Here is a 23,422-nt window from a genome sequence, read left to right on the forward strand (position 1 = left end):
TTAAGATAATTGTTTCCATTACTTTCTTTGATTTGTAAGATTGCTTATAATTTGAACTAATTACAAATACCCAACTATAATTACTTTGTGGGTCCGAATTTTGGGTATTTTGAAATAAGGGTTATTTTATTTATTTATTTTTTAATTCTAAAATTGAGTAAAAAGTTTGATTTTAATATTAACTGCTTCAAACTTTTCATCAATTTTTCTTAAAATCTTTCTAAAAATTTCTATCTTATTCCAAAATTTTATTTTCATCAAATTTGATAAAAAAAAATTCATTTCTAATATTTCATCTTTTTAAAAAATGACTTTTGATTTGATGATTATTTAATAAAAGGATTATAAATGATTTTTAATTTTTTTTTATCAATTTTAAATCTGATAAAAGAAAAGATAAATGATTAGAGATGCTCTAAGGCCTTGTTTGAGAAGATGATTTTTGGCTAAAATAGTTAATAAATACAAAATAGGCTAAAATCGCCAATAAAACAAAATATCGCATCCAACTTATAATCATTTTACTTTTTCTCTTATGACCATCAAATTAACTAAAAAAATCAATTATCATCTCAAACACAATTTTTTAACCAAATTAAAATAATTAAAAAAATTAAATAACCAATTAAAATAACTAAATTCTCAAACGAAGCCTAATATGCTAGTTTAATGGATTTTATGTACATATGATGCGGCTTTTGAGCAAAACCGCAGTACTAATCTTAATTTTATAGTCAACTGTGCAAATCTTATATTTCTTTAGAAAAATTCTACACATATAGGAGTATAAAAATGGCCCGCCGCCTAAAACCTCCTCGCGGTTCGGGGTGGGCCCGACCCGTTTGGTCATAGGTCCGACCCAACCCGAGACCTTGGGCCATCATTTTGAAGCCCAACCCGACCCGCATAAGGCCTACTCAAGGCTCGACTCGAGGCCCGGCATGCCCGAGACTCAATGTTTTTTATAGCAAAAAATAAAAAAAAGTTGGTAAAAAAAATAAAAAAAATTGTTCAAGTTCGAGCTCAAGCCCAGGCCCAGGGGCCAGCCCAAGGCCTAAATACCCCTGGGTCTGGGCCTAATTTCCTGACCCGGCCCGACCCAATTTTTGGCAAGAGCCTATGAAGCTTGACATGGGCTGGCCCGGATGGGCCGAGCCAAATTTACACCCCGTAACACATATATAAAATTCATACAAAAAAATTTAATAAGAATGATATGACATTATCATTATTGGTCCTATTTGGGAAGTTGGTTATTTTAGTTGATTATTTAGTTTTTTGACTATTTTAATTTTGCTAACATAGTTGTATTTGGAAAGATAGTTGTTTCGCTAAAAGTGAAATGATTATAGATTAAATGTAACATTTTATTATATTGACTAATTTAATCTATTTTGTCTTTATTGACTATTTTAGCCAAAAAAACTAAAAAGAAACAACTTGCCAAATAGGGCCATTGTAAATAAATTATTCTTTAATAGTATTTTGTTTTAAAATAAAAGATTCACAATAAATCACATTATTATGCATAAAAATTATTTATGAATTTTTTATTTATACAATATTATTTTATACATGTGATTTTTCACATTTGTAATATTTTATTTTATTTTATTTTTTTCTTGTCTCACCTTTCGGTTTAGGTGTTACGGATTCTAATCATTTTGTTCCGTTCCAGCTTTAACAGAGCCTCGTACACTAGATAGAAGTGTTCTTTTACATGAAATGAAAGTGGCTGTTATGCATAGTGTCCTTTTACATGAAATGAAAGTGGCAATAATGTGGCGGATATGCTAACTAGCTTAACCAAGATCTCGAGTTCGAGACATGGGAACGCAGCTGTGTTAAAAACTTGTTGGGAGAGTTTTGCCGCCCTTGTGGTCCTACCCGGCTCGAACCGGATTAGTTGGGGTCCTGTGGACTTCCGGATACTGGCGGTTTAGACCTAAAAAAAAAAAGAAAGTGGCAATAATGTTCCAGACCCCCTTTCCCCCCACCCCCTTTGATCCCCTCTCAACATGATTGGTCAGTTTTTCCTTCTTTTCTTTTTTCCTTCTCCTCTAATCACCACCCGCCACGTGTGTGTGGGGTGGTGGGGGTGGTGATTGGAGGGGGTCTCAATCATGACCCGTGAAAGTGGTTGTTATGCATTGAATGATGTCTGTCACTGTACAAATATATGTATATTAGTGATTGACACAGGTAATATGTATGTAATTTCAATAAGTAAAATAAAATAAAATACTTACAATATATATTATATTTGATTTAAGTGATAAAAGTTTTTTTCATTATATTATTTGTTCATAGTTTGAGTCTCATATCCATTATTTGTCAAATAATGGTTTTTTGTCCATAATTCGAGTCTCACGCCTATTATTTGTCTAATAATGATTTTTTTAAATGACAAAATGAACACTTTACATTAAAGTGGAGGATACACTTGGCATACACTTGGCACTAAAGTGGAGGATAGTTTCATGACACCAACTTAGGTGTTCCTTTTATTAATAATATAGATAAAATGTTATGAACTCACCTTATTAATTCATAATTTATTTTGAATGTATTTGTGTTTGTACTTAATGAGAGTTAACCTCTCTATCACTAAGTACTTGCCTTATAATTCAACTCTCCATTGAGGAAAGTTGAATCATGACCTTTCCTTATGACTAAGGTGTTAAGAAAGTCATGATGGCTTAGTTGATTTCCGAATGTGTTTGTGTGGTAGAAATTATATTGATGAAGTACAAGGTTTATGAGTAACATGAATTTGAACGCTAATTTTTTTTTTTTTTTTTTATTTTTTTGAGTAAATTTTGATTCATAAGTCGGAATTTGTAGTGTTGATATATATATATATATATAGATAAATAATACCAAACCCACAAACTCATATCTTGTCTTCCCTTTTTTGTGGATTAAAAGTTTGTGAATTCACAAACTCATATATAGTAATCTCCAATTCATAAATAGTAAACCATCCTCCACTATATATAGTAAACCAATCTGCAATACTATTGTGGTTTACTATATATGTTTCTGTTCTTGAATCTGCAAAACAGTTTTAGAGTTTGTGGGGGAGGAGAAGCAAAAAGTTTTTACAGGGTTGAGCTTTTCTGGTTCTTCTTTCTCATTACAAGCAAGGAGGTTTGAGTTCTTCATCTCTACAAACCAATCACTTATGTGAAAGGATTGTGCTGATATTATGATCAACTTCTATATTCCTAGTTTTTTTGCTCTTTACTCTGTTTAAACCCTCTAATTATCATCTGAGAGTGTTGTATTCGATTCTTGTTGTGATCAGGACTCAAACAAAAACTAAACAAGTTTTATATGGTTCGACAATTAGCCTACGCCCACGGACAGATTTACTAATTTCAGAAAGAACAAACAACAAATACAACAGTGGAGGCGGAGACAACACTCTCAACTTAACTCACAGTCACACACACAAAACTCTCTCTGACTTCTACGTCTCTGCTGCTACTTCCTAAACCCATCACATACACTCCTATTTATACACAAAATGGGAGAGCCAAAGTCAAGTTTGGCCACTGCCAACAAGCTTGATGATGGCCAAACTACAAAATCTAGCTCGGTTGAAAACTCATTTCCAAAATCCGTAGCTCGCTTCTTTTTCTTCAGTTTGCAGCCACTATTGTTGACAACTAGGGCTTCCAATCACATGGAGAATCTGAGCCAATATTCAACAATTCTGTGATCAGTTTCTGTGTTCCTAAACTTTTATCTTACAATTACTAGTAACAACACATTTTACTCGGTTTTAAACCCTCTAAGGGTCAAATATATTTAAAACTGCAGCTTTTAAACCGATTCTTGTATGCAATGCAGAGTTCTTGCTGGGCAAAAAGGGTTTGAGACTAAGAAATGGAGGGCCTATGGACTGTGTTTTGTGGGGAATCCGATTGTCCTTCTGGTAAGGCAGAGCCTTGCACCATTGATTTCATGTTTGTGACACGACCTTCTTCGTGTATCAACCACACCATGATTATTTGTTTTGACATATTGCTCGTGGTCGTGTTCTTATTCAATGTCATTCGGAAGAAACCATCAAAGCACTTTCGTGGTGTTACGTGTTTGCAAATGATATCTGCCATTTTCAATGGGGTTTTGGGATTGGTATACTTGATTTTGGGTATTTGGATGTTAGTCGATAAATTAAGGTTGTCCCGGTCTGTTTCACCTCTGCATTGGTGGTTGCTAGTTTTGTTTCAAGGACTAACATGGTTGTCAATGGGCTTAATGATTAGCCTTAGAGGAAAACATTTCCCAAAAGCATCATTGTGGGTTTTGTCAATTCTTGCCTTCTTGTTTACTGCAATTGCTTGTTGTTTGTCCCTTGTCACCGCCATTTTTATCAAAGAAGTGTCAAGTAAGGTAGCTTTGGATATACTGTCCTTTTTAGGGGCAAGTTTGTTATTGCTATGCACTTACATGGGTTACAAATATGAAGAAATTGATGAGAATCTATGTACCCCCTTAAACAGTGAGGTCGATGGAAGTAGTAAAACCGAGTCTGTTGTCACCATTACTCCATTTGCGAAAGCTAGGTTTTTCAATAAAATGACCTTTTGGTGGCTGAACCCATTGATGAAAAGGGGGAGGGAGAAAACACTTGAGGATGAAGATATACCCAAATTGCGCAAGGAAGATCAAGCACAAGCTTGTTACTTGCTATTCACAGAGAAATTCAATGAGCAAAAACAACTCAACCCATCATCCCAACCATCGGTTTTGTGGACAATAGTTTCGTGCCGCTGGAAGGAGATATTTATGTCCAGATTGTTCGCACTGCTAACAGTTGTTACTCTATCTACTGGTCCACTTATTCTCAACACCTTCATTGAGGTTGCCGAGGGCAGAGAAAGTTTCAAAAATGAGGGGTATGTGTTGGCCATCTTACTTTTCTTTTCTAGGAGCATTGAGTCCTTAGCACAAAGGCAATGGTATTTTCGAAGCAGACTTATTGGTCTAAAAGTGAGGTCTTTGCTAACAGCAGCCATTTATAAGAAGCAATTAAGACTATCCAATGCTTCGAAAATGATGCACTCGGCCGGTGAGATAATGAACTATGTTTCCACTGATGCTTATCGGATCGGAGAGTTTCCTTTGTGGTTTCATCAAACTTGGACAACGAGCCTCCAGCTCTTTCTTGCCTTAATAATCCTATTTCGCGCAGTCAAGCTTGCGACAATTGCATCCTTGGTGGTGATAATTCTTACTGTGCTTTGCAATGCCCCGCTTGCAAAATTGCAGCATAAGTTCCAGTCTAAGCTCATGGTGGCCCAAGATGATCGGCTCAAGGCTACTTCAGAGGCGCTGGTGAACATGAAGGTGTTGAAACTCTATGTGTGGGAAAGTCATTTCAAGAATGTCATCGAAAACTTGAGGAAAGTGGAATATAAATGGTTATCGGCAGTTCAAATGCTTAAAGCATACAATGGCTTTCTCTTCTGGGTATCCCCGGTGTTGGTCTCAACTGCCACTTTTGGGGCATGCTATTTTCTCGGAGTGCCTTTGCATGCTAGTAATGTTTTCACATTTGTAGTGACTTTACGACTTGTTCAAGAGCCTGATAGATGTATTCCTGATGTAATTGGGGTTGTTATTCAAGCGAAAGTTGCATTCGCTAGGATTATGAAATTTCTTGAGGCACTTGAGCTAGAGAACACAAATATCAGGCAAAAACGCAACATGGGAATGAAGAGCCAAAGCATTTTCATCAATTCTGCTAGTTTTTCGTGGGAAGAGAGTCCGTTAAAGCCCACGCTTAGAAATATTAATTTAGAGGTTCGAGCTGGTGAAAAGGTGGCTCTATGTGGAGATGTCGGTTCAGGCAAATCGATTCTTCTAGCTGCAATCCTAGGAGAGGTTCCAAATATCCAGGGAACTGTAAATTCTTGCTGCTCACTTCCTCTCATTCATTCATAGCTATTAAGTACACCTCAACTTCACAACCACTGTACTATTTTTATACTAATCCTGCACTGTTCTTTCCCTAAAAGAGGCCATTAGAAAAATAAAACTTAGCAAGGTGTGGAGTTTTATTCTTTCGCTAATTGTTTCCTATTATGTGTCAATTTGTTGTAGTGTAACTCGCTCCCCCTTTCGTTAGATTGGGGGAAATTTTGTTGTCGATGACCAATTTGGATCCATTTGCTCTATTTTACAAATTCATGTATATGGGACTATTGCCTATGTTTCTCAATCAGCATGGATCCAGAGCGGAACAATAAGAGAGAATATTTTACTTGGGTCGGGATTGGATAATGAGAGATACCAGGAAACATTAGAGAAGTGTTCCTTGGTAAAGGACCTTGACTTGCTACCCTACGGTGACCTCACTGAAATCAGCGGTGGTCAGAAGCAGCGGATCCAACTTGCTCGTGCACTATATCAGGATGCTGATATATATCTATTGGATGACCCATTCGGCGCTGTTAATGCACACACTTGTTCGAGCCTATTTAATGTAATGTAATTACTTTTTTTTAGTGTACTGCAATTTTATTCTTGTTGCCCGCAACAATCTTATGGAGAAAATTCATTTCATTATGGCAGGAATATGTTATGGCAGCTCTTTCAACGAAGACGGTCTTACTTGTCACCCGCCAAGTGGATTTTCTTCCTGCATTTGATTCTGTTTTGGTCAGTTTAACTTCTTTGGGTGCTGTCTTTCACACTGTTCTTCATAAAATTAGTTTTTTTTTTTCTTCTTTTTCTTCTAATTCTTGCTGCAATTCGACCATCCAACCACGATGACATAGCCTTAAAATTAAGCCAATTTGCTTACTGATCATTTCTATGAAATGGTGACTGACTCCTTTTTAACGGATTTCTTAATTATAGTTCCAAACTTATACTTGTCTACATCTTTAATGAATCCTAGGACCTCAAGACTTTCCTGTTCTTGAAGTACCTCAAAACCTTCATACTTCCATATAACTTTGATGAATGCTTTTAATGGCTGGCTTGCCCAATGCTTTTTTAGTAGTGTTTTTTTAATAATATAAATAAATAATCTTTTTTGTGATAAAGTTGCTGCTAAAAAAGTTAACGTGCTTGGAAAATGCTAGAAAAGTTACTTTTTCTTATTAGGAAAGTCTAGCAAGTATGAAGGCTTATATGGAAATATGAAGGTTTCAGGTACAAAAAAATTGAAGTACCTCAAAACCTTCACACTTTTTTCTAATTGTGAAAGTTTAGGAAGTAGGTTTTGATTGCTGAAAAATGAAGTCATACTTCCATATAACTTTTTTGGATCTGTCACAAGTAAATTTTTTGAGGGAACAGAATTCATTTAGTGTGTATAGCCAAGTGAATATTCTATTTTCTACTAGAGGTTGAGTCCAAAGGGAACTAACTGTATATAACATTGCTAAGTTTCATCACTATTAAGCAATCAGTTGGTAATAATTTCAATTCTTTTGGTTGACAGTTGATGTCGGATGGAGAAATTCTACAAGCAGCTCCTTACCATCAGTTACTGGCTTCAAGTCGAGAATTTCAAGACCTTGTCAATGCACACAAAGAAACTGCTGGCGCTGAAAGGCTTGAAGAGGTATCTTCTTCTCAGAAGCGTGAAACGTCTACCAAAGAGATCAAAAAAACTCATACTGGTGAGAAATCTAAAGGGGACCAGTTGATTAAACAAGAAGAGAGAGAAGTATGAGGCATCGGTCTTAAGCCTTACATGCAATACTTAAATCAGAACAAAGGCTACTTGCTTTTCTCCGCGACTTCTATCTGCCACCTTGCATTCGTGATTGGTTCAATACTACAAAACTCTTGGATGGCCGCTAATGTTGAAAATCCTAATGTCACCACATTGCGATTGATTGTAGTTTACTTGGTGATTGGATTTACTTCGACACTAATTTTGTATTTTAGATCTCTCTCCATAGTTGCTCTTGGTATGCAATCGTCAAAATCTTTGTTTTCACAGCTACCAAACTCCCTTTTTCGTGTGCCCATGTCATTTTACGACTCTACGCCTTTGGGAAGGATACTGAGTCGGGTAAGCATCTCAAAACGTTAAACTTTTTTTGACTGTGTTTTTTTTTTTTTGGCATTGATATTCTTGAAACTAACCCCCTTTCCTCTTCTTTGTTTTCTTATGTTATTTTTTCATTTTTTATGTAGGTTTCAGCCGATTTGAGTATTGTTGATCTTGATGTTCCCTTTAGCTTTGTCTACAGTTTTTCGTCTACCATAAATACCTATGCTAATCTTGCTGTCTTGACTGCTGTTACCTGGCAAGTCCTGTTCATCTCCATACCAATGATTTATTTGACAATTCTCTTGCAGGTAATCTTGGGAGATATAATACCCTTTTTTTTTTTTTTTTGATGATTGAGAACTCGGCCTAGGCAAGATCCTTTGGACGAATGACGCTGGGTGTGTAAACTCGAGATTTAGAAGTTAGCCCCTAAGACTATGAGCCAGGCAAACGAGAGAGGAAATCGAACCTCAGACTTCCTAGAAGCCTGTGCCAGCACCTAAGACTATGAACTTGGGTGATCGATTATCCAAGCCTAAGGAGGTAACGTGTCGTGTCTGACACAATATTGGATACCGACACGACACTCGTTAGACTCTTCCGAACACTTAGATATACATGAAACACATCATAAATTTGAATTGGAATCTAAAGATTAAACAATAACGTGTAAATTTATATCTGTTCTTCATTTTTAAATTTATTATATTTGACTTAAATATTCATATATTTGAGCTATAATAGTTATTTATCTTTGACATATAATAAATATATAAAATTATATATTTTGCACGCGTCTCCTAAGTGTCATGTCTTGCATTTTTTGAAAACTTCTATGTTGGTATATCAATGTCTGTCACGTGTCTGTATTTGTGTTTTTTAGATCTGAGCTACCCCTAGGAGTTAGGAGATATATGACAATTAGATATGAAGTGAAATTTAGCAAAAACACGTGGACAAACAGAGATTTTGGAATTGTTTGGAAATAGGTGAACTCAAATTAGGTAAGTAATTGAGGTGGGGAAGTCCTTGTATATGTGTTTGTAGAAAAGGTAAAAATGTAAAAGCATAGCTTGTCATAGTGATATTTTTCACCAATTCACATGTTATCATTATATTTGACATTATATTTGCTTGAAGTAAGTATGCATCAAATTGGAACTATGTAAGTTTCAACTATTTTGTGACTACAAGGTTCTGGGGAATCCTGTTGGATCCATGGAAAAACATAAAATTAATGTTGCATATAACTTTTTTTTATTTTTATTTTATATAAATCAGATGGTTTGCATTAAATATGATTAAAATGGTAAACTGGCATTGATTATTGACAACAGAGATACTACCTTAGCGCCGCGAAAGAATTGATGCGAATCAATGGCACAACAAAGTCTTTCGTGGCAAACCATCTTGCTGAATCCATAGTAGGATTGATGACGATAAGAGCTTTTGGGAAGGAGGAATGATTCTTCGTAAAGAATCTTGACCTCATTGATATAAATGCCAGCCCATTTTTCCACTGTTTTGCAGCAAATGAGTGGTTGATCGAACGGCTTGGAGTACTTAGTGCAGTTGTTCTCTCCTCATCAGCACTCTGCATGGTTTTGCTTCCTCCTGGAACATTCAGCTCTGGTGGGTGGTACTTTTCTAATTTTTTATTTTTAATTTGGTTTTATATATAGTTATTATTGCTATATCCCAAGCAAATTAGAGTTCATTTGAAAACAAAAAGTTATTTAGGGTATGTTTGGTTACATTTATATTTATGGTTTTCTTTTTAATATTTAAAAAAAAAATTGAAAATTGGAAACAAAAACTAGTTTGGCATCTATTTTTGTTTTCAAAACTTCACAAATTGTACTAAATTCTTGTTTTAAAATAAGAAGTTAGTTGCACTTGTTTAGAAGGGAAAAAAAAAAATTCATTCCTTCGTCCTGCTTTCATCGCCTTTGGCCACCACCCATCACTCATCACCCCCACCGGCCACCCCCACCTCTAGCCACCGTCACCAGTGAGGTCCTTTGACAACCACCACCTCCTGCAGCTGGAAACTACCTCTAGCCTCTGCCAACCACTTCCCGCAGGCAGCAACCACCTTTGATCACCTTCTCTTAATGAAAATCACCTTTAGCCACCACCTCCTACTAGTGGAAACCTTCTCTTGGCATAAATGTTGCCAAACAACACATTAGGGTACTATTTTATACTTTTATTTTTCAAAAAATTTGCAAACTATTAACCTAAATGAAAACTATTAACTTAAATAAACACGTCTGATAACGGATTTCATTTTCCCCCAAAAAAATGTAAATAATTTTTCAAAATCTACAGTGCTACTCTTTTCATAAGCTGGAAGTGATGGAACTATAATCCGCTAATGATTCCTGTGTGAGTGATTTTCTGATCACACTACCCGTTTAGTAATCAGCTAAAGAGCACTGGCAGAATAGATGACTTCAGCTAACCTGTAACAAAAAAAGAAGGCTCTGGCGGTGGTTCTTCCACCTGGGGGCACTCCGACGATCAAGTGAGTATATCTCTCAAAGATAATCAAGTGCTAAACTCACTGCTCAAAGCATAAATTGCGTACCTTAGACCCACGGGGGTGCCTCTCTTTTATAGTTAACTCAATCCTAGTCTCACTAGAAGTCTGACTTCTATGGACTCCAATTCAATACTTACTTTGGACTCCTCAAGAGATAAAGATAAACTCCCTAAGAGCTTTATCCTCATCTTAACTAAGTCTCCTCTTCATTCTAGGACTCTTGTCCCTTATCCGTTTATCTCGGATTCCGATATCTTCGGAGATAACCTCGGCATAATGACCAGGACACGTGGTACCTCGGCTGACACATCGGCGTCACCTTGCCACATGTTGGTACTCATAAAATATATCCCCACCACTGCCCCCTAGGTTCTATTACCTCGGCATTTTGAGGTGATGGAACCGATATCGGTACTTCTTCCTGTACATCGGCACAAGAACCCCTCAGCCGAGATCATTCATTTCAGGCAGACATGTTTTCTTCAGAGAACAAGAATTCCAATGAACTCTTTCACGTGTGTGAGCTGTCACGCATCATTTACTCAACCGTTTCATTCATACATCTCCACTTCATTGGATCGTGCCCATGACAAGCTTGCAAGCCGTCTTGCATCTCTGGGCGCCGTCTGACGTATGCGTTGTTCCAGGCGCATTTAATGCTCCGTTTTTCCGCTATTTCAAATTTTTGACAAAACCTTTCCCCCTTTTTTCGTTTTTTCACTTTTGCGTTCGATTTCTCTTCGCTTTTTCTCTCTCTAGCTCTTGAATACGCCATTGCTCCAGTCCTCAAGCTCTGAAACTACCTTCCTTTCTCCCTTCCTATGAAGCTTTCGTCGTTTTTGTTACATCTGTAACTGTCGTTTGACTTCGGCAATCTTCATACCGGCTTCACTTTTTTCTGGTAAGCCACTGTCCCTTTCGTTTTCAATTCTTTTGATATTCTTCATTACTTGTTGCCATTATTGTTCCAAATCTTGCGAATCACATATCTGAACATATTTATTCAAATGGTTTTGATCTTGCCCATATCTTGAATACATATTGTTCACCACTTTCTTGCACTCTTGTTACTATTCTTGACCATTTATTTCTCGTATTCTTTATGCTCTTGATAGCCCATCCCTGTTCTTGATTCTAAAGCACGTCTTTGCCTTTTTGTCTTCCAGATCCGTGCCTTCAACCCTTGCTTTCATAGACCTAGGTTTGGGATTTGTTGTGCAGAACCCATAATTTAGGAAAAAATTGAAACTAGTACTTTACCTAGATTTTTGCCGAGGTCTTATTAACTCTCTCAACACATTTTTTCTCTGAAATCCAACCCCTCTAATTTAGGCCGATATCATAGGTATATGGAGACATAGGGTAGATACCCCGACCAAACTTGAGTACTTTAGGCAAGAGTTCTCTATCCCTGCCGATGTCCATCTGAGGCTGGCTGGAGATAACGACTCCATCATGCCCACAGATGATTCGATGCCCTTTCCCATTGTAGCTTTCACTGAGTGCGGACTCCGGCTCCCACTCAACATCATTTTTCGTGAGATTCTTCACTATTATAAGTTGAATCCCATGCAATTGGCAATCAATTCCTACCGAGTGATCAATGGCATCATAGCCTTAGCTAAACAGGAAAATGCTAGGATCACCCTAGCCGATATCCAGAACTGCTATACCATGTGTGCCCTTAATTTGAAAGAAAAATGCTACATTTATTACCTTAAGCCGAGGTCTACCGAATTCAAAATTGTAGCCGACCTCCCAGACTCCAACAAGGGGGCTGGGGATGCCTATTTCATTACCTCGGGAAATTGGGAGTTTGCTCCAGATGAGGACATCCATCTCTATCCTCTTCCTCGATCAGTTTTAGAGGGCAAGGGTAAGAGCCCAGTATTCAGCTTTGCCTGTTTTCTTTCAAAGTCTTAAATACTTTGTCTGTTTCCGACGTCTGTTCTTCTTGTAGCTGTTCGTAAGCCACCGAAAAACTTTCGCCAATCCTTTGTTCCCAGCAAGGATTTGAAGAAACTTCTAAACTTGCCAGTCCATAAAAGGAAAGCGTCTGTGCTTTTCAATTTTATTCCAACATATAAGTCAACTTTGCCCGACGTTCCCAAAAGGAAGTAGAAAAACCTGTCTCCACCCTCTGCTACAACTCCATTGACTGCATCCACATCACGAACAGATCAAGGATCAACATCCGATCCAGCTGATCAGCCATCAACTTCGGCTCCGTACCTGGTCCCAATATTAGAACGAAAACGTCGGCGACGACTCGTGCTTACTGTCGAGATGGGTCGCCCAAAACCAGTTGCAAAAGACCTTTTAGCCAGCCTCCCTTCTGATGTTGAAACTCAGCCAACACAAACCATGCCCCCACTGAAGCCGAAAAGAGTTAAAAAAGCTCTGCCAAAGGCTAAAGTAACTCAGGTTGAATCTGAGGATACTTTACCAATTTCCAAGCTGACTGAGAGTGACAAATCTCAACCCTCTACTGGGAAGAGGCACTCTGAAACCCAGCCATCAGAATCTCAAAATTCAAAGAAGCCGAGGTCATCCTCTGCAACGACCTCAGGGTCCAAAATACCAGACGTCCCCTGGGCACCTGAAATTACTTTAGAAGATAAGCCTGTTATGGCTAGTGATAGCACTGATGACATCAATGTCGGCGTTGCCCTCAGCAATGCTCTACTTCTTCCAGGCGATCTTGACAGGAACGCCAAGATGAGCGAGTATGAGAACTATGCTTTCATGCTTCAACGTTCTATTCAAGTAAGTGTCTTCACTTGGTAACTTGTCTTTCTTTCTCCTTTTCATACTTGTAAAATTTTTCAAATAACTTTTGCCTTGTGTTTTTTCAGGCCATTCAGTATGCCCATTCTCTCTCTATGCAAGCCTTTGAAAATCAGGAGAAATTGATCGACATGAAGAGGGAGTTTTCTGCCCTTCAAAAGGCCAATAAAAACCTTCAATCAAAAATGAAGAAGTTAGAGGATCAGGCTGAGGCTGCTATCAAAGCCTAGACTGAGGCCGAAGAGAAGGCCGATTCTGCTGAGGCCATAAGGAAGGTTGCCGAGTCCCAGAGAAAAGAGGCCGAAGAGAAAATGGCCCAGGCCAAAAAGGAGCTTCAGGAGGCCCTGGCCACCAAAGATGCCGAAATCAAAGAAGCTGATGAAAAGGCATACACTCAAGGCATGGCCGACGTTACTGAGGCTTATGAACTTCAAGTGAAGCAGGCATGCAACAAGAGTTTCACCCTTGGTTGGATGTCTCTTCTGAAAAAACTCAATGTCCTTGATGATTCGCCTCTGAGGAATGCCGATGATATTCCTCTTCCATTCCCTCCACCTCCTCCACCAGCTCAGCCCGATGAAGATTCAGAATCTGAAGATGAGGAAGAGGATGATGCCTTGGTGAGAAAAGCCAAGGAGGCTACTGCGTCCAAGTCCCCTCCTCAAAATGAGCAAGTCCTAGACTTAACTCAAGATGAGGAGGTTGAGGAGGTTCCCCAGGATGTGATTCCTCCAAAGGTATCATCGGATTCACTTCTTGCTGATAATAGTATTGATGAGACCCTTGCCCAAATTGATGCCGAGATTGCGACGGAGAAGGCGGCCGAGGTATCTTCTCAGCAGTCCTCTGACGTCCAAACCCAGCCTGCTGCCGATGTTGGGGAATCTTAGTTTTGATGTCATGTCTTTTCTTTTCTTGTCTTTTGTACTCTTATACTTCTTTGTTTCTTTAGACGATGTAAGTTTTGCATATGGCCGATGTGCCTTTTTGTGAATGCTAACTCAACTTTCTTTTTCTGAATGCTTGTATCTTTGTCTTCTTCTAACTGTTCTTGCATGATTCTATACTTTAGAATATTTTGCATGTCTTGTGTACTCTTTCTTTTTTGTGCAATCTTCTCGGGGTGACACACCTCGGTTATGCCACTTGACGATTTACCTCGGCAAGTACTTGTCCTGTAAATTGCTTACAAATTTCAATAAGGATTAACATATACTGTTTTAATTTCTATTTTGTAAACTTTTCTTAACTTGTAACAAGTACCAAACAATGATTTTGGTTTAGCTTCAACTTGTAAATTGCTACAAATTTCAACAAGTGAAGATAAACAATAATCTCGGCTTAACTTCAACTTGTAAATTGCTACAAATTTCAACAAGCGTTAAGCATTACTTCGGTTTAACTTCAACTTGTAAATTGCTACAAATTTCAACAAGTGAAGATAAACAATAATCTTGGCTTAACTTCAACTTGTAAATTGCTACAAATTTCAACAAGCGTTAAGCACTACTTCGGTTTAACTTCAACTTGTAAATTGCTACAAATTTCAATAAGTGAAGATAAACAATAATCTCGGCTTAACTTCAACTTGTAAATTGCTACAAATTTCAACAAGCGTTAAGCATTACTTCGGTTTAACTTCAACTTGTAAATTGCTACAAATTTCAACAAGTGAAGATAAACAATAATCTCGGCTTAACTTCAACTTGTAAATTGTTACAAATTTCAACAAGCGTTAAGCATTACTTCGGTTTAACTTCAACATGTAAATTGCTACAAATTTCAACAAGTGAAGATAAATAATAATCTCGGCTTAACTTCAACTTGTAAATTGCTACAAATTTCAACAAGCGTTAAGCACTACATCGGTTTAACTTCAACTTGTAAATTGCTACAAATTTCAATAAGTGAAGATAAACAATAATCTCGGTTTAACTTCAACTTGTAAATTGCTACAAATTTCAACAAGCGTTAAGCACTACATCGGTTTAACTTCAACTTGTAAATTGCTACAAATTTCAACAAGTGAAGATAAACAATAATCTCGGTTTAACTTCAACTTGTAAATTGCTACAAATTTCAACAAGCGTTAAGCATTACTTCGGTTTAACTTCAATTTGTAAATTGCTACAAATTTCAACAAGTGAAGATAAACAATAATCTCAGCTTAACTTCAACTTGTAAATTGCTACAAATTTCAACAAGCGTTAAGCACTACATCGGTTTAACTTCAACTTGTAAATTGCTACAAATTTCAACAAGTGAAGATAAACAATAATCTCAGCTTAACTTCAACTTGTAAATTGCTACAAATTTCAACAAGCGTTAAGCATTACTTCGGTTTAACTTCAACTTGTAAATTGCTACAAATTTCAACAGGTGAAGATAAACAATAATCTCGGCTTAACCAATTTTTATTGACTCAATTGCATATTTTTTTTAAAAAAATTTACACACGCATCGCATGTGCCTTAACCGCTAGTATTTATTTATTTATTCTTGTGAACTCCTGTTAATTTTCAAGTTTTGCTTGTAAAAATTCTTTGACTGAAATATGAATTTCTGTGTGGTTCAAAATTGAGTTCAAATTTTATTCTTTGGGTTTGGTTTGTTACAAATCTATGAAATAAGAATGGATTTCTATGAAATAGATATGCTATGTTATTATTTGGCTTTATATATTTGGTAGTTTAGCATTATTAGTCCTATTTTGTTCTTAGTTAGTTAATTTAAAATTTTAAGTTGTTATGGGATAGTTTAAAATTTTCATTATGTGTACATACTTTTAGTCCTATTTTTCATCCTTTTTGGCCTAGCAATAAATAAATAAATAAATGAAACTTTAATTTACACCTATCAAATGAATTTCAATTTATTTTATTAGTTGAGCTTTATAGCCATGGCAGGATAGGCTAGATTCACGCTAATTGGTAGGCTCCTGTTGATTGGTAGGCTCCAATTCTCTTTAATTGTCTCTCTTTCTATTTCTAGTAGTTCTCTGATTTTACATATGGTGTACTCACTTTACTAAGATCTTTAAGTTATCAAGAAGACAAATTTTATGTAAAACATTTATGATTCAGGAAGATCTTTAAGTTATCACGAAACTTGGCACACACGACCACCTAGGCACGAGAGACTTGTGGGAGAAGACGGGACTCGAATCGGATTCTCGGTTTGGGAGTTACAGCCGGATTTTACTTTAGACAAATTAGTTTCTTAAAAAACTTAGAATTCGAGGTGTTAACGCCCCAAAATCACCAAACAGCGTCGGAGTAGCATGGAACTTGGCACACACGATCGCCTAGGTACGAGAGACTTGTGGGAGAAGACGAGACTCGAATCGGATTCCCGGTTTGAGAGTTAGAGCTGGATTTCACTTTAGATATCTCCGATGTTCCTTATCGGAAACAACACCATCTTTGACATTATTTTCATAGGCGATAAGTTCGTTCAGTCTCTCTTTCTCATATTCCCTTTCCTTTTGCTCTATTGGGTAATCTTCTCTAACTCTCATTTTCTGTTCCATGGCTTTAAGTCGTTGATTAAATTATTTAATTATTGTCATTACATTTTGTGTTTATTTGTATCATTAGAGATCCCGATTGGTGATTCTACGATTTTTAGTGATTTGTTAGTCATTTTATGATAATAGTTATGAAACTTTGTTGCTTGATTACGATATTTATGGTTTATAAAAAATTTGTATATTTTCACTACATTAATTAGTTGTGTTGTTACGCATTTTGTGATTGATGTTATGGAATTTTATGGGTTGGTTATGACATTTGTAATTTGTAAAAATTTTGATTATTTTTATTATGTCAATTAGTGGTGCAGTTACACATTTTGTAGTTGATGTTATTTAATTTTGTTAGTTGGTTATGACATTTGTGGTTTTTAAAAATTTTAGATGTTTTTGTTACACCAATTAGAGCATAGTTACATAATTTTTGGTTAATGTTATGAAATTTTGAAAATTAGTTACGACATTGGTGATTTTCTATAATTTTAAACAATTTTGTTACGCCAATTAGTGATGCAGTTATGTATTTTGTATTTTATATCACAAATCTTTGTGACTTGATTACAATATTTATAGTTTCTAAAATTTTAAATATTTTTATTATGCCAATTAATAGTGTGATTATACATTTTGTAGTTGATGAGTAAAATACTTTTTTTAGCAAGCTACATGCCTCAATGTATGTCTCTCTCTCTCTCTGCAACTTGTTTCTCTCCCTTTCTCCATCTCCATTCTATGAAACCCCAGACCGAAATCCCCTTCTTTGAAACTGCCCCTTTCACCTTTGTTTTTCATGTTTGTTTGATTTGGTAGTTGTTTTGATTCCATATATATAGATATATACTTCAAATTTGGCTCGGGTTTGTGAAATCTAATGTGTAGTTAATTGACTTTTGTACTCATCTAACTGATATGAGATAGTAATTTCTTATTTATTTGTTAAAATCTGTTTATGTTTATAATTTTTTGTTTCTTCTTATGTTATACTTCTAATATTGGTGGTTTTGGGTTATGGTTGAATGTAATATTCCCCTTATGGATTAATAGTTGCATATTTTACCTCTGCATTTGAGGATTTTTATTTGATTGATATACAATTCTTCTCATGATTGGATGCTGTTGGTGCATTATCTATGCACATATTATTTTAATATTAATTTTATATTTGTTTTGTTTTGTTTAGAATCACAAAGCAGTGGGAAGACAAAGGTTGGAATCAATGGTATGTTTGTTGATGGTTTCTGTCATGTTTCAGTTGTTCTTCAACCAACATCCCGTAGTATTCCTTGTTTCAGTTGTTTATTGACTATGTATGTAATTTATTTTCCTTCAATAAAATATTTGATCTTGTAAGTAGTTGTTGGTGCATGATCCGTAGCATCCTTTCTAGATTAAGAAGTTATTTTGACTAACAAAACTGAACTAACTCAAATTGCTTACTTTTTCAGGTTTTGGTCGGATTGGAAGATTGGTATTATGGATAGCAACATCTAGGGATGACATGGATGTTGTAGCTGTCAATGATCCTTTTGTTGATGCTAAGTACATGGTAAGAAATTGTGCTTTGCTTCTATTTTCTTTGGGTTCCTCCCTAGACATCTTGAATTGTTTTAGATGTAGTGTATTTTCAGTAGTAACATAATCTCCTTCCAATTGTTGGGCTGTAAGTTGAACTTAGCAGTTCTTGGCAAGCTCAGGTTGCTAAAAGATAATTGTAGCTCATTTGATGACCCAAGTTTGAATCTGACTTGTACATGCAGTTCTTGGTGTACGATCCCAAGCATCCTTGCTAGATTAAGAAGTTTTTTTGAATAACAAAACTGAAACTCAAATTGCAAACCTCACTATCTTAAATTGCTAATTTTTTTTTGAAAATAATACTTTCAGTTCAGGAGCTTGAACTTGGTGTTATTTTTAGTCAACTTCAAGGTAGCTGATTGACCTTGAACAACATAAACTTGGCTAAACTCAAATAGTTTTTTATCTCAGCCGCAATATTGTGGAATGTAATTGCTGCTACCGAGTTAGGTTAATGTTATGTTTGCTTAATATTTGTTGATTTCATTGCAAGATCTTGGAATTGGGTTAAGTACCCCGAGGGAGTTGGGGCAGCTTTTACACTTTACAAGTTATAAAAAGTCTACAAGAGATTGAAAGAAAATTCACTTGCATGTATTTTGGATTTTTCACAGCTAGAGAAAACCATGGACTCCCTTACTTTTCTTCAGGATGGTGGGAAGTAGGTTTTAAGGATACCATTCTGGCGCAACATGTGGGCATATTTAGCATTGTAATTGGAAAGGCGGTTGACTTGAGGATTTGGTGGGACAAATACCAGTTACCGCTTTTCAAAAATTTTGATCCTATGTCTACAAATTATTTTTCTGTGAAATCTTCTGAATGGTTAAAATGAGGAGATAGGATGTGACAGGATGTTAATGTTATGCAAACTATGCCAGCTTCACCTTATCCTGAGTCATGAGGTGTCTCCTTGTAATTTTGAGGTGTTTTCCAGAACTTAATGGAAATCTCACAGGAATGGCCTTCCGAGTCCCAACTCCTAATGTTTCTGTTGTGGACTTAACTTGTCGACTTGAGAATAGTGCTTCTTATGAAGATGTTAAAGCAGCCATAAAGTATGTTTGCCATTTTTTGTTTTCTTATCCACCTTGCATATACAATCTCTCTCTCTCTCTCTCTCTCTCTCTCTCTCTCATGATTGATTGATGTGAGGTTCCTAGGCATGAATTAACATCATATTGGTAAGTACTAAATCACCTTTGACATACCAAAAAAAACAAAAAAAACTAAGGCACCCTTGATATTTCAATTATAGGTATGCTTCAGAGGGGTCGCTGAAAGGCATTCTCGGGTACACAGATTGAGGAGGTTGTCTCCAATGACTTTGTTGGTGACTCAAGGTTAACTTTGTTGTCTCTCTCTCATTTTTATATCTTGATAAAACTATTGTCATTAAGAATTTAAATATCCCGCACAATATCTTCTGAATGTAGATGTGTTTTTAAATTCTTGAATGGAAAAAATTCTTGGCCTTCCACCAGCAGCTATATCATATTGGTTTCCCATCTATAGCTTATGTGCTGATGTTACACTTTTCAATTAAAGAAACTTTCTCAATTGGTTTGGAAGTATGGGGGCAGAAGCAGGAACGTTTTGGCTGTTATCACGTGGTTTTCTGGGCCTTTTTCTTTTTTTTTTTTTTCTTTTTTTTTTTTTAAAATCTCCTTTGTTATGGAAATTTGTTTCACTGCATCTAGTTTGTTCATATTCTTTACCGGTGAATGACCCTAAAGCTGAAGTGCCCTGATTGGGGGTTTTTTTTTTTTTTTTTTTTTTTATATCCTTGATGTTCCGATGACTTTCTCCTTTACTATTTGATTTACATTTTTGGGGCATATTTTATCTCAGGTCAAGTATATTTGATGCCAAGGCTGGGATGGGACTGAATGCATCTTTCATGGAGCTTGTTTCATGGTACGACAATGAGTGGGGTTACAGGTACAGCTTCTCTCTCTCTCTGTGCACCGACACCTAGTGGTGATTCATTTGGTCTTTATTGCAGCAACCGAGTGTTGGACCTGATAGAGCACATGGCATTGGTGGCTGCCAGCAACTAAGTGGTCTGGGAGGAGGAGACTGCTGTTTCATTTTTTGGAGCCTGCATTGATTTTAGTTAAAAGTAGTTTATAAATTTCATAGTCATTTTTGTGTTTAATTGGTCTTTGTTATCATCATCATATCATTTGAGCCTTTCTATTGAGTTTCATAACGGGACCTAAAAATAATGAAGATTCCACACGACTATGAACTCACTTTAGTAATACATATATATGATTTGTTTGTGCCGTGTGTTTATCTCGGGTCACCATAAGAACATGTGGGAAAGAATTTTTATTTTAAAAATAAGGGTAAATTACAAATATACCATCTAAGGTTTGTTTAAGACACATTGTTTGTGATTTGGCATATATTTTTTTATTAAAATTTTTTATTTAACAAAATTAACTAAAAAATAAAAATCATAATTATTCTCTTATACAATAATAAAATTATTTAAATTATTAATTTAAATATATTTTTAATATCGTTAAAAATTGTTAATTAATTTTTATTATTTATTAATAAAATAAACGATTTATTATGAAATTAAAAATTTTAATTAGTAAAATATAATTTTCAAAATTATAAGAGGTGATTTGTATTTCAATTAAATTTTAAGAATGCATGTATAATTTACCTTAAAAATAATGAGTGACCCCACTTTGGGAGCTTCTAAATATGCCTCTTATTTTTCTCCACATCCACCTTTGCGAAAGCATATCTCACCCCGGGTAGAAAGCAAGAGTGTAGAGAGAAAGTAGTCACGGTCTAATACTGTTTTGTAAAACTTCTTATAAGATAAAAATTGATAATAATTAGGAGACAGAGACAGCCCAAGTGGTAAAGGCCCTCTTTACCAGACACAAGGTGTGGGTTTTGAGTATCATCTCCCCTCTCCTAGATTAGGTTATATATTTGTGTTGTATATACTAAAACCTTCTCCAAATATATATATATATATATATATACATATATTGATAATTAGAAAGCAGAGACTAAAATAAAGTATCCATTTCTTTCTCAATATATTATTTTTCAGTTTATAATTAACCCCATAAATTGCACCAAACAGAGCTGCATGTACCCTAGCATTTATTTCATTAAAAAATTCATATAATCAAAATCAATAATCCCATCACTGAAAAAGAATACCAACACCACTCAGTATTGTCCCTCTTTTGTATTTCAACAAATTTCTGGTTTGAACATAAAATAGATTCAATCATGGGGTAAAACAACTCAGAATCATACTAAATCGGACACACTTCATCATATCATACACCACAACATCAACATTTCTAGCTCCAGTCATTCAACTGACCTTTTTGAATGATGCCATCCTCGTATTCAACAAATTCCTCAATGAGATATGGCCCAACACCTTCTGCATCGTAGTTTGATAGTGTAGGGTCCACCATCTGTAACAACAGTCGACATTAAAAATGTTAGTGATGTCGACATCACCTTGTGCTGTACTCCATAGAGAGGAAAGAATACCCATGGCCTTAACATTATATGGTTATTTTAATTACCCTTTAAAAAACCATTTCAAGATGTCGACCAAATTCAGTACTTTACACAACAATTCCAATGTTTAGAAAAAAGTTGTAAAACTATATTTTGATTAGAATCCAATTGATAGGGAAGCTAGACCACAAGTATCGTTCCTATCGTAAGTTCCCTCTTTGGAAAGACTGCACTGGACTAGAGATATAGATCAGGGAAGAAATGCGAGGCGCACATGTGCACACAGACAGGGATCAGCTCCTATTTCCTAGTCACTTATGGACCTATGTATGTAGGAGTGCGCCAGCATGGGGCTAGTGGTTCAAGGAGATATTATTCATCAGTCAGGTGGATGTGAGCAGATGAAAACAATTAGAATAGGCACCAAATGCATACAGAAATGTATGGCAGCTTTGGGCATTACAAGTTATTGCTTCATATCTTACCCTTGCAAATTCCAATAGTTGAGACCAACTGTCCCTAATCCATGGGATGAGTTATGTATTAAAACATATCCTGATTTTTTTTAAAAAAATAGGGAAGGAAGAATATGATAATCTTGGTTTTCGCATTAATTATGTTATAAGACTGATAGTAGATCGGTGTCTAGAAGCAAAAGCGAAAAAACAAATAAAAAATCAAATTTCCAACTCACAATACGGTCAAAAATGTTGTGATAAAATTTTAAAAGAAAATTGAAAAATTGGTTGTAATACATTTCTTAAAAGGAAAGGATTTTTCAAAAAACGTAGAAGATATAAATGGAAACCTTGGAAGAAGAACAAAACTTTTTCAAAAAAGAAAAAGTATATTCGAAAAAAGAAACCAACAAGTGTTTCAAAAAAGAAAACTTGTAAATGTTACATTTGTAACGAAGAAGATCACTATGCACCCGAATGCTCAAAAAGGGAAAAAAGTGCAAAGAAAATGATCAAAGTTCTTGAAGAACAAGATTTTGAAATAATATATGGAGAAGAAATTTCTGATGAAGAAGAAATCTTATATGAAATTTCTAGTGATGAAGAAAGTTCAGATGAAGAACTAATCTTCATGATGACTAATAATAGTCAAGAAATATCTCAAGAAGTAGATAATATATCTCAAGAAGAACTGTAGGTAATTCGACTTGGAGATGTAATCGAAGAAGAAAAAACTTTTACTGACGAAGAATTAGCAACATTCGAAAAAATGCAAGAAGTTGCTGTTCCAGAAATTTACAAACTTTCAAAATTCAACTTCTTTTCAGCAAGAGTGTTTGAACAATACAGTGGTAACACTCAAGCAAAATGGTCAGAAGAAGGAAATATTGATATTCCTTTTTTTGATAAGAAAAAGGTTGCAAGATGGAAAAAGAAATATCCTGAAATTCAATATATTCATATTGGATAAATTCAAGTAACCATAACAGCCTTAT

At 35.7% G+C, this 23,422-nt stretch overlaps 2 pseudogenes across 2 annotated transcripts; both read left to right on the forward strand.

Moving 5' to 3' along the window:
* The first annotated feature begins 3,401 nt into the window (after positions 1-3,401).
* On the forward strand, positions 3,402-8,535 carry LOC145791031 (ABC transporter C family member 10-like; annotated as a pseudogene). The gene is made up of 5 exons (XR_014330657.1): positions 3,402-5,920; positions 6,195-6,496; positions 6,586-6,672; positions 7,463-8,041; positions 8,167-8,535. The product of XR_014330657.1 is annotated as an ABC transporter C family member 10-like (transcript).
* A 294-nt stretch (positions 8,536-8,829) lies between these two features.
* On the forward strand, positions 8,830-20,824 carry LOC145789214 (glyceraldehyde-3-phosphate dehydrogenase GAPCP2, chloroplastic-like; annotated as a pseudogene). The gene is made up of 7 exons (XR_014330656.1): positions 8,830-9,655; positions 18,065-18,103; positions 18,330-18,430; positions 19,074-19,517; positions 19,718-19,802; positions 20,311-20,400; positions 20,465-20,824. The product of XR_014330656.1 is annotated as a glyceraldehyde-3-phosphate dehydrogenase GAPCP2, chloroplastic-like (transcript).
* The last annotated feature ends 2,598 nt before the right edge of the window (positions 20,825-23,422 follow it).

Source organism: Camellia sinensis, chromosome 5 (genome assembly GCF_055761805.1).
Source record: "Camellia sinensis isolate YWXY chromosome 5, ASM5576180v1, whole genome shotgun sequence".
Lineage (NCBI taxonomy): Eukaryota > Viridiplantae > Streptophyta > Magnoliopsida > Ericales > Theaceae > Camellia > Camellia sinensis.